Source organism: Balaenoptera physalus, assembly GCF_965194825.1.
Source record: "Balaenoptera physalus genome assembly, chromosome: 15".
NCBI classification, from domain to species: Eukaryota; Metazoa; Chordata; class Mammalia; order Artiodactyla; family Balaenopteridae; genus Balaenoptera; species Balaenoptera physalus.
In genome coordinates, this window is record NC_138894.1 from 9,852,772 (window position 1) to 9,865,528 (window position 12,757).

Below are 12,757 nucleotides of genomic sequence, written 5' to 3' on the forward strand. Positions count from 1 at the left end.
TCCCTAAACCATTTGAAAGTTGCCAACGTGATGTTTCATTATTTTTGAATATTTTAGTGTGAGGTTTTTACAAACAAGGACATTCTCCTACATAGCCACAATACAACCATTGAAACAGTTATTAAGGAAATGCTGTCTGGCAGCATTTTGTCCAGTTTTTCCTTGTAATCTGAGGGTGAGATAGGCTGTAGTGGGCTTATGCCATTTGAGTAAGAACGAAAAGCCCTGATAGCTTTTTAAAATTACATTTCGTTGTTGCTGCAGTTTACAAATGCAATTAACATATATTTTTTCATTAACATCAGATGCATAAAATAGATAAATCATAAACCTTAGTCTGTGAAACACATCATTAGTCCATTTGTGGCCTTCCTCTATTATTTATTTTTAAAATACAATGAACACTTGTGGACCCACACCAAACTCAAATATCACCAAGAACTGACAGCTACCTGTGTGTTCTTCTCCTATTCCATCCTCTGCTTTCCTCCCAACAATTACCCTGTACGCCTCAGGGTGTACTCCTTACCTTAGAGATGTATGCTTTTTGCCTATTTTAAAAATCATCAACTTGTCCTCTCCAGACCTTCTTTTACCTTCTTCATATCTTCATGTATCTTCTCTATTTCTACTGCTTTCAATAGCCCTTCCATATCGTTTGTGATTCATAAGGCTGTAGAAGAAAAGTTTATTTTTCTGTTCTTAGTGCTTTTGGATGATTTCCAAGAGGAAAAGGGAACTGGTGACTTCATGGAGTCATGTTCAAACTAGAATTTGCATTTTTGAAAATCTCCTTAAGTGATTCTGATGTCAATTGAAAATGAGAGCCCATTTTGTGAAGATGATCCAGAGAAAGGTCATGTATATTGGGTCAGAAGCAGGGTGGAAGGGGAGCGGGTGGATAGCTCCACTTTGAGGTCAGTACAAGAGCAGAGCTCAAGGGAGCCTAGAGCTGACCTGACTTGGCATATAGCACAGTTGGAAATACCCAAAAATGTCTTCTCCACAGATACAAAAAAATCCCGTGTTAGGCTACTCCTTTGCCTTAGGGCATCAAAGGCTATGTTAATAGTCATCATTTAGAACTGTGTTGTCCAACATGGTAGCCACTGGCCCCATGTGGCTGTTGAGCAGTGTGGCTAGTTTGACGTGAGCTGTGTTGTGATTCTAAAATACATAGACTTAGTATTAAAAGAAGGTGGTAAAATATCTCAATTTTTTTACTGGTTACATATTGAAATAATATTTTAGATGTATTGGGCTAAATAAAATATACTACAAAAATTAATCTCACCTTTTTCTTTTTGCCTTTTCAATGTGGCTAATAGAACATTTTAAATCAAAGTTGTGGCTCATGTTATATTTCTGTTGGACAGCATTGTTCTAGAACGCCTCTGAACACAGAACTCCAAACAGGTACAATTTCCAACGGGACTGGGAGTGAGTGTATTGGAGATGGTGAACAGGTAGTGAGCAGTGCCAAAATTAAAGTGGGCCTAGGTGACCCTGAAGGGGTGGTTTGTTCAGCCAGGTGGTAAGTGAGGGCATTAAAGCCTGGCTGTTGGAGAGGACAAAACATGTAAATCACTGAATCCTGGAATTTCATGATTAAGCAATGCTTTCAGGTTCATCTGGTCCCGTAAATGATGGGAAGGAAATCCCTGGACTCAGCATCTGAATGTTTGGGTTCTAGTCTCAGCTCCACCACTTACATGGCTAGGAGGTCTTGGACAAATCATTTAATCTCTTTTCTTGTATGTATAATGGGGGAGATAAAATCTGCTTGACCTTTCTCGGAGGGTTATTTCAGGTATTTTAACCCATTCAAAAGCCCACTTACAATTCTGAAGCACTGTACAAATATAAGATATTAAAAAGACATTGCCTACATCACAATCCTGGCTCAGTCCAGCTCAACCAAGAGTTGTTGATAATTTTCAAAGTGGACAGTTACTTTCTAGATAATTTAGCATTGAACATATCAGTGCCTTTGTGCTTATATTTCTACGGAGAAGCAATTCCTTTCTTTAGTTTTCATATGATTAACAAAAGACTTGGACCCAGTCTACAGCGTAATAACGATTCCTATTTTTAAAAATGAGAAAAAAACAACCAACCTCAATTGGGGAAATGAGACTTTTCTCACCCAGTTTAGAAGTCTGATAATAGGAAATTTTGGTGGAGATGCTCCACTCATCATCCCCTGCTCTAGAGGGTAAATGTGGTGTAGCTGCTTTGAAGAGCAACTTTTTTTTTTTTTTTTTTTAATGTAAGGGCTTGGGTGCTCTTATAGCTACTTTATTTATTTATTTATTTATTTTGACTGTGTTGGGTCTTCGGTTCGTGCGAGGGCTTTCTCTAGTTGCGGCAAGCGGGGGCCACTCCTCATCGCGGTGCGGGGACCGCTCTTCATCGCGGTGCGCGGGCCTCTCACTATCGCGGCCCCCCCCCGCCGCGGGGCACAGGCTCCAGACACGCAGGCTCAGCAGCTGTGGCTCACGGGCCCAGCCGCTCCGCGGCACGTGGGATCCTCCCAGACCAGGGCCCGAACCCGTGTCCCCTGCATTGGCAGGCAGACTCTCAACCACTGCGCCACCAGGGAAGCCCTGAAGAGCAGCTTTATAAGATCTGGTGCAGCTGAAGATGCAATTCGGCTTATTTTCCATGACTGTACATACATACGCTTAAAACAAAATTGGTAATATTCACTAGTGCCCTTTAATAACCTGCTTCCATAAAGAGCACAACAACATGTCATGAACATTTCTTGTTAAACAAGAAAACTTATTATTAAAAAGCCTCCAGCTGAGGCCTAACATGTGCTTCCTCTCTCTGCACCTCGAGGGGCCTCTGGTCTGATTAAAAGTAACCGGAACCCTTGGGCCTTCCCTGGTGGCGCAGTGGTTGAGAGTCTGCCTGCCAATGCAGGCGACACGGGTTCGAGCCCTGGTCTGGGAAGATCCCACATGCCGCGGAGCGACTGGGCCCGTGAGCCACAATTGCTGAGCCTGCGCGTCTGGAGCCTGTGCTCCGCAACAAGAGAGGTCGCGATAGTGAGAGACCCGCGCACTGCGATGAAGAGTGGCCCCCACTTGCCGCAACTAGAGAAAGCCCTCGCACAGAAACGAAGACCCAACACAGCCATAAATAAATAAATAAATAAATAAAATTAAAAAAAAAAAAAAAAAAGTAACCGGAACCCTTTGCACACGCCATCCCAGGGTCGCACACACCCAAAGGCCCCCCACTGCCAGTGAAGAGGCTGTGTGCCTGATATATTCCTCTCACCAACCACTCCCCACCCCCAAATAATCCTGCCCTTGATTTCACTGTTACTGAGAAGCAGTTCCAGTTCTCCTAGAAATGAAAACTGCAGAAGGCAGGGAACAGGGAGTGAGCAGGAACAGGGAAGGGCCAGGGCAAAGCAGGTTGAGGCTTGCACGTTGCTGGCTGGAGTCCGGGGTCAGGAGAGAAGACCAGGTGGAACAGAGGAAAGCCCCCCTGCTTTCTTCCCTGTCGATGACGAGGTTGCTGAGCCAAAGTCTAGCATTTCAGTGTCTCTGAACGTCTATGGGCTCCAACCTCAGCTACTCTGTATCTGGACCCCAGTAATCTTTTTGGCTCTCTTGTCAGTTCTGATCCACCAGAGTGACTTTTCCACATTTTCTCCATTTCCTTAAGCCTCAAATTCCACATAATTTTTACTCTCAGCACACGATTTGGCCTCCTGCTTCAGAGGGATTAGGAATCATTAGAGAACACTCAATTTTCTCTCATCGACTCTATAAATTGAACTGCATTGCTATCCAATTTTTTCCTCTCTTCTTCCTGCTACAATGGAAGAGGTGTTCCCATTCCTGCCTCAGGCCAGTCTCTATGATTTTGAACACATGCCTGATCACATAACACTTCCATTCCCAATATCCTCAATACCTTCTACAGGATTTAATATTCCGAGTCACTCCCACCATAAACCCTAACAAAATGGCCTGACCCAAGTCTTTCTCCAGATGCCACCCCAGCTTTTCTCTCCATCACAGGCAGAGTGAGCAACTATGGCACGTTTCTTAAAAATTCAGACTTCTCTTTTCTCCTTTTCAAACCACAAGGAAACTTCAAACAAATCTATTTCTAGATGTAGTTGAATGTGGGCACCTGACCCAACCTAGGGATGGGAGTTCTTCTCTGATTTGTTTGTTAATCTGAGTATTACTCCATAATATGGCTATACCACAATTGTTAATCCATTCCCCTGCTGATGAATTTTTGGAGTGTTTCCAGTACTGGCCTATTATGAATCAAACTACTATGAACATTCTTGTACAAGTCTTTGGGAGACATTTGTTTTCACTTCTCTTGGATAAATGCCCCAAAATGGAATGGCTGGGTCATAGGGTAGATGTATGTTTAATTTCACAAGAAACTGCTAAATAACTCTCCAAAGCAGTTATACCATTTTACAGTCCAACCAGAAATGTACAAGAGTTCTATTTGCTTTATATTCTCACCAACATTTGCCATAGAGTCTTTGATTTTAGTCTTTTAAGAGAGTATGAAATGCTATCTCATTGTGGTTTTAATTTGTATTTCCTTGATGTCTAATGATGTTGAGCACCTTTTCATGAGCTTTTAAATTTAATTTAATTTTATTATTTATTTATTTATTTATTTATATTTTATTCTTGGCTGTGTTGGGTCTTTGTTTCTGTGCGAGGGCCTTCTCCAGTTGCGGCAAGCGGGGGCCACTCTTCATCGCGGTGCGTGGGCCTCTTCACTATCACGGCCTCTCTTGTTGCGGAGCACAGGCTCCAGATGCGCAGGCTCAGTAATTGTGGCTCACGGGCCTAGTTGCTCCGCGGCATGTGGGATCTTCCCAGACCAGGGCCCGAACCCCTGTCCCCTGCATTAGCAGGCAGATTCTCAACCACTGCGCCACCAGGGAAGCCCCTCATGAGCTTTTTGACCATTTGTATATCTTCTTTTCTGAAATGCTGGTCACATATTTGACCCTGGACAACCCTGTAAGTGGTGTCTTCAGCAGGATATGGCATTTTACCTACTGTATAGTAGATTAAACCCCAAACAATAAAAGCATACAGCAGTTCAAGCCAGGCATTAAAATATCTTGAGGTTAAATTGAACTTTTTAGTGAAATGTTGTGGAAGGGCTCCCTTCCACCAGCCATTGTTACCAAAGTGCCTTGCCATGCAATCTCGGGCAGCCCCTTCATTCTATAGGCCGTGCAGTAGATGCCTGGGCTGTGTGTGGCTATTTCTGATATTGTTCTTCTCCTGTCCCACTAGGCAGGCTACAGAGTCGCAGCAATAGCCCTTGCTTGTCCTGCCATATTTCCTTCCTGGAGGAAATGAGGTTTTACTTGTTACTTCCTATCCTGTAAGTCAACTCTTCATTATTTTTCCTGAAGCCCCGCAGATAGATAAATGAATAAATCAACAACCAGCTAACCCATCAGGATCTGAGGGCAACCCCATCATAATAACTGGTATCTGCAGGAAGCACAGCAGTTTATAACATGCTTTCACATATATCATTTATTTTTATCTTCAAAACAAAGTCATAGGGCATCATTATCATGGCCTCATTTTACAGATGAGCCCAACTAAGGCTCAGAGAAGTTAAAGGAGTGACCCATGAAAATCATCCTTGGCTGTTCTTGAGAATGGAGAGCTGTGGCCAGCCTTCACACATGGCAACATGGTGGAGGCAACGCTGTGTCTATAACCACAGACTAGTTCTGGGAGGGAGGTGAGAAACCACTGCAATGAGAAGCCCGTGCACCACAACAAAGAGTAGCCCCCGCTCACAGCAGTTGAGTGCAGCAATGAAGACCCAACACAGCCAAAAATAAATAAATAAAATAAATAATTAATTAAATTGTACCTGAAAAGGATATGACTTTAAGTCTCTGTCATCAATGACTACAACTCTGTTATCAGATCAGCCTAAGGGTGGGGAGGACACTGGGGTTAGGAAATAGAGAGGCAGCAGAAAGAAAACTGGAAAATGTAGTGGACTTGCCAGAGGCCTTTGACTCTTGTCTCAGACCTGGACATCACAGTGACAGGCACTGTGCCACAATAATGCGTCCCCCGACTGTGGCCCCCACCGGGCCCCAAACTATGAGTGACAGCGACCGGAACCTGGATCGGACAGTCTCCTGACAATTACGATTTAAAAAAAAAAGAAGCTTGATTTTTCAGTTTACTATATTTGCCAGCCATTTACATTATTTGGGGAAATTTTGAGGCCACTCTTGACACATGCAAAGTTTAAAAATTTCATTGGCAGCACTCATATCTGCCATGAGTCACCCAGCCTGACAGGGAAATCTGTAATTATGACTGAGACTAACAAGCAAGCAAGCAAATGACACCTCTTTCTTTATTGTCCTTGTCAATACGAAAATGGTTGATGAATGGGGGTCTTAAATTTAAGACCTGGGTTTACATATGATAAAGGTCTTCTACTCTTCACCAATTGCAAGATAGAGAGGAAAACCAGAGAAAATTCACTTTGAAAGCCACCCTGAACACAGGATGACTTGCATGGCACTTGTGGGTTTTTTTTTTTTAATTTTATTAATTTTATTTATTTTGGGGTCTTCATTGCTGCGCGAGGGCTTTCTCTAGTTGTGGCAAGCGGGGGCTACTCTTTGTTACGGCACGCGGGCTTCTCATTGCGGAGCATGGGCTCTAGGCATCCGGGCTTCAGTAGTTGCAGCACACGGGCTCAGTAGCTGTGGCTCGCGGGCTCTAGAGCGCAGGCTCAGTAGTTGTGGTGCGCGGGCCTAGTTGCTCCGCGGCATGTGGGACCTTCCTAGACCAGGGATCGAACCAGTGTCCCTTGCATTGGCAGGCAGATTCTTAACAACTGCGCCACCAGGGAAGTCCCTCCCTTGTGGTTTTGATGAGAACAGAAACGCAGTGCAAGTTTCCACACCTCTTCACTCAACCTCCCATATTTATTCCCTCTTCTGGATCAGGATGCACTTGACTCACCAACTCCAGTAGATGGTTGGAGCCGGAGGAGACCTCAGCGATCATCTGCTCTCGTCCAACTTTTTGACTCTATAAGTGGGAAAATGATGTCTGCACTGGTGGTTACCCTCAGCTGGTTAGTGGCAGATCTGAGACTGCGAGCCAGGTCTCTAGACTTCCAGGCCAGGGATCTATCTTCCTGCCATACCCCGCTTTTGGTAAGACTGACCGAAGCAAGTTGTCTGTCTGGAACCGGCATACATCTTGGCTTAAGGTCTGTTGCTGAGTCCATTTAGATGTGAGGAGTGACTAGAGTCCTCACCTCTAGTGCCAGGAACCCCAAATGTATCATGACTCACCAGAGGCTACCAGACAATTGCTATATTGTAAATTCTGAGAGGCAGATAACTGATTGGAAGGGGCAGGAGGTCAGGGGTCTGGTCATAGAGTTCCATTTGTACAGCAAGGACATTGCTTGCATATAGATTGTATCTTTATTTTGGGAAGCCTGGAGACTGATGGAGATTATAGCAGGTGACAAGGTCCCTTCAAGCCCCTCCTGGCAATATCAGTACAACTCACATGCATAGTCATTTTTGGCGTCCCTAGGAAGAGATGGAGAATCACTAAGTAAATTACTTTCAAATGTCAAAAATTACTAAGATCCTCATATGATAGTACTTGTACTTAACCATCCATTGGGTCAGTAGATTGTAGTCATTAAGAATTAGGTTTTAGGGAATGTAAATTGGTGCAGCCACTATGGAAAACAGTATGGCGGTTCCTCAAAAAACTAAAAATAAATTGCCATATGATCCAGCAATCCCACTCCTGGGCATATAGCCAGAGAAAACTAAAATTCAAAAAGATACATGCACCCCAATGTTCACTTGCAGCACTATTTGCAATAGCCAAGACATGGAAACAACCTAAATGTCCACTGACAGACGAATGGATAAAAAAGCTGTGGTACATATATACAATGGAATACTACTCAGCCATAAAAAAGAATGAAATAAAGCCATTTGCAGCAACATGGATGGACCTAGCGATTATCATACTAAATGAAGTAAGTCAGAAAGTGAAAGATTCACTTATATGTGGAGTCTAAAATGTGACACAGGGAATTCCCTGATGGTCCAGGGGTTAGGACTCTGTGCTTTCACTGCCGAATGTGGGGGTCCAATCCCTGTTTGGGGAACTAAGATGCTGCAAGCAGCCAAAATAAGTAAGTAAGTAAATAAATAAATAAAATATGACACAAATGAACTTATCTATGAAACAGAAGCAGACAGACATAGAGAACAGACTGGTGGTTGCCAAGGAGGGAAGGTGCTGGGGGAGGGATGGTTGGGGTTAGCAGATGTCAGCTTTTATCTATATGATGGATAAACAACAAGGTCCTACTGTAGAGCACAGGGAACGATATTCAATATCCTGTGATAAACCATAATGGAAAAGAATATATATATATATACATGTATAACTGAGTCACTTTGCTGTACAGCAGAAATTAACACATTGTAAATCAACTATACTTCAATAAAATAAAATTTTTAAAAAAGAGCTAGGCTTTAGAGTGCAACCAACCTGGGTTCAGACCCAGGCTGTACTCCTTACTACTATTCTACCAGGCCTACTGTGCAAGCTCAATGCATGTTAGCTACCACTGATATCGATGGAGAAGATATAAAGTGACAAAAAGCCACTGTGGATTCAGTTGATTCATATTCATCTGTATTTAAAAATTACAACAGCATCTACCTGAATGACTGGTAAATATCTATGACTGGAATTATTTATTCAGGCCACAGACAATGCTTTGTGTGCAAATTAATTGATTTGAACCTGTTACAGTAATCACTCCGCTGGGTCATGGGTCCATGGTGTTAGTACCTCTGATGTTGTGGAAGAGCATGGATTTTGGAATCTCACAGTCCAGGGTCAAATCCCAGCTTTGCCACGTCCTACCTGTGCCATCTTTGACAAGTTGCTTAACTTCTCTGAGTCTCAGTGTCCTCATCTCTAAAATAAAGGATAATACCTCCCTCACAAGGTTGTTGGGAAGATCAAGTGATACAATGTCCACAGCAACCTAATGGACGATAGGTGTCAAATAAATGTTCATTTGTAGTCTCACAACTTGGGTAAAGCTTCATAATCCACATCACTTTGAAAACCATTACTTAAATTGCAGAGGACAGAGACTTCCCTGGTGGCACAGTGGTTGAGAATCTGCCTGCCAATGCAGGGGATACGGGTTTGAGCCCTGGTCTGGGAGGATCCCACATGCCGCGGAGTGGCTGGGCCCGTGAGCCACAACTACTGAGCCTGCGCATCTGGAGCCTGTGCTCTGCAACAAGAGAGGCCGCGACAGTGAGAGGCCCGCGCACCGCGATGAAGAGTGGCCCCCACTCGCCGCAACTGGAGAAAGCCCTTGCACAGAAACGAAGACCCAACACAGCCAAAAATAAATAAATAAATAAATTTAAAGCTTCATGGTCAAAGAAGCAAACAAAATAAAACATGTTTAAAAAAAAAAAAAAAAAGAATCCACCTGCCAATGCAGGGGACAGTTCGAGCGCTGGTCCGGGAAGATCCCACATGCCGCGGAGCAACTAAGCCCGTGCGCCACAACTACTGAGCCTGAGCTCTAGAGCCCGCGACCCACAACGACTGCGCCTGTGTGCCACAACTACTGAAGCCCGTGCACCTAGAGCCCGTGCTCCGCAACAAGAGAAGCCACCGCAATGAGAAGCCCACGCACCACAACGAAGAGAAGCCCCTGCTCGCCACACCTGGAGAAAGCCCGCGTGCAGCAACGAAGACCCAATGCAGCCAAAGTATAAATAAATTAATTAATTAAAAGAAAATAAGCTTGGTAGACAAAAGTTCTCACAATAGAACTGAAATTTGGAGAAACTTTGGACAAACTTAATCATTCCTATTGCCCTTACTTTTATGTGGTTAACAGCAAATCTTTATTTATGCCATCTAATGGCCACTTTAGAAAATCTACAGATAGTGTAGGCATAAAATTCATCCTAACAATTTTATTATTTTGAATCTAGGTATGATTTTGGGAAAGGCAAAATCAAGAATAGTTTTTATAGAAGACAAGATATGTGATAAGTACCCCAAAATAGGAAATAATTTGATGAAAAATACTTTAGTTTACCCAAATTCTATTTTTACTTTTATTTTACATTATTCATGCACAGATTGTAGTAATTACTAATACACCTTTCTATGCAAGTATTTAGGCATGTGTAAATTTTTTAAGACATTTAAAGCTTATATTGAATGCCTATAGATTTAAAACATAATTTATCAGTATATTAAATTAAAAATGTACATATCACTAAATTTACCATGTTAATAAGCAGAAAATCATAACCATTATGTCAAATACATATTTGTATTTCTCTGTAATTACTGTGCCTGGTATAATTAACTGTTTATATTCTCTTTGACTAAAGTGATCAACTATTTTTCTTTTCTCCAGAAAATAAAGAAAATTAGAGAACAGAAAATGAATTGTTTGGCTATTTTTTTCTCCATGAGCACTCATTTCATATCATTTTAATAATTTTGAGGGAAAAAGAAACATAAATAATATTATTCAAAGGCATTTTCATCGTTTGTTAATGGATTGCCATTCTGAGAAATAAGGGTAAAAATTTTATTTAGTGACTAATGTTTTGTATCAGTTTCTTATTTAGAAACTGTCCAGACTTCCAGTTTTAATTAATTAATTGTTTAACAAGGTCTTAAAGCTGAGAAAAGTTTAAATGTATAAAACAGATTTTGACACATATACATAAAATGAGAGCGACGGATGGTTTAGACAGTAACTTGGACCCTTGATATTTTTATCAAGCTGTGTGATCAAAAAGCCAGTACTTAATACTCCTCAAAGTATAGAAAGGAAGGAGAGGATATTAAATATCCTCTATATTAAATAAAACGGTCTTTTTTTTTTTTTTAAGAAAAACAAGACAAATAATGTCTTCATGGAGGTTTCTTCACTTTTTGTTCTTTTTTGTTCTAAAGTACCTCCCAAACACACAATCTTGCTCATATCAAAAGCTCCCTAAAATGGCCAGTGCAATTCCAAATTGTCCTTGGTGAAACTGTGACAGTTAGAATGATAAGCATACTAGTTAGTATTGTTAACAAGATGAAGAAAACATGTGTTTGGCCTGAAAGAGGCACCATTTACATTGAGAAGAACTTGAGAACTGGAATGGCCCTTAAAAATAGTGCTTGGGTAACTTTTTCTCCCCTGAGCCTGACCAAAGGCCAATGGTCACCAAGGAGTGGCCAGAAAAACCTTCTGAAATAAAGCAATTCTCTGAGACACAAAGACAGGACAGAAGAAGTCCTTGTAAGGTTTGAAATGATGGGAGGCAAAGGAGTACCATTCTGGGGAATCCCCTGGGTCCAACTTAAGGATGGACTGACCGGGCTTGGCAGGTCGGCTTTGCGGAGGCCTCCCTGATCCTGGCCCCTGGTGGTCACACCTTTGTGGAATTCCTCTCTTCCTTGAGTGTGGGCTGGACCTGTGACTTGCTTCCAACCAATGGAATGCAACCAAGGAGACGGAATCTAGGCCACTGCATTTATATGATTACCTAAGAGGGTAGCACCCATCTTGCTAAAGTCTCTCACTCCAGTGTTGGTTTTGAAGAAGCAACTTGCCATGAATTTTATAACCACAAGGAAATGACTTCTGCCAACAACCTGGGAGAGCTTGGAAGCAGATACCTGCCCTGCAAGGATCTGAGGAGAACCCAGCTTCGGCTGATGCCTTTTGTGAAGCCTTGTGACACCCTAAGCAGATTAGTGAGCTAAGCTGTGCCCAGAGCCCTGACCCGGAGCAACGGCAGGGTGATGAGCACGTGTGGTTCTATGCGGCTGAGACTGTGGTAATATGTTATGCGACAACAGAAAACAAACGCTCTAGCCTATGCTCATCTCCCCACTTCTGGGCAATTTCATTTCTAAATATCCAACTCATCATTCAGATATTTTCCTCTAGTCATGAGCAGCAGAGGTTAAAATTACTTACCAAAACTTTATTAGACTCTTTGGGTAAAAATTAACCAATGGTCTTTTCCCCATTTTAAACATTAATATTAGCCTAGTAAAAGAGGCAGCAAAACATTAGCAGGGGCTGCTTTTATCAATATTTATACAGCTGACCTCAATCCAACTCCAGCAAGGACAGCTTCCGTTGAGGCATACAGGCCTCTCTCCAGTTAGACCCAGCCCTTCTGCTTTATATCCTCTCCAGGCCGTACATATACTGGATATTCAATAATTGGAATGGAATTGAAAGTGTGATTGCCTTGAAGCTTATTAATTAATGATATCTGGCTTCACTTCACACAGCACTTCTACTTGATGCCAAAACTCTGTGACAGGACAGATGCTGGGACCACAAGCAGTGAGTATGCCAGTGTCACTGCTGCCTGAGCCAAATTTTACGAGACAAGGAAAATAAAGGGCAACTAGAATTCTGAGTCCTCGGCATCATCTTTAGTTAGCTGCCACGGAATTTCCCAGCACTGAACCTCTCTTAACATTCTTACTTCTCCCCACCTCTCCAGGTATCTGAAATAGAATAAAAGGAAATAAAACAACTTTCCCTAAATGATTTTTCCCTTCTCTTTTTTCTTTTAAATAGCAACCTCAACTGTTGGCAGAGGTTTCTAGGAGTTCAAGGAACATCAATAAAGTTTAGGTCAAATGAGATT

At 42.3% G+C, this 12,757-nt stretch overlaps 1 protein-coding gene across 7 annotated transcripts in view; it reads right to left on the minus strand.

Annotated features, from left to right (window-relative positions):
- Window positions 1-12,757, minus strand: part of MRPL30 (mitochondrial ribosomal protein L30) — a 58,917-nt gene that overhangs the window by 16,324 nt on the left and 29,836 nt on the right. For 3 of the 7 annotated variants that reach the window (XR_014254198.1, XR_014254199.1, XR_014254200.1), the window contains exon 7: window positions 530-673. The exons of 2 other annotated variants lie outside the window; for them this stretch is intronic. The gene's annotated coding sequence lies outside the window, so the exon portion shown is untranslated. Of the gene's footprint in view, window positions 1-529; window positions 674-8,969; window positions 9,094-12,757 lie in introns of all 7 variants that reach the window. 2 more of the 7 variants (XR_014254201.1, XR_014254202.1) reach the window with 2 other exon arrangements.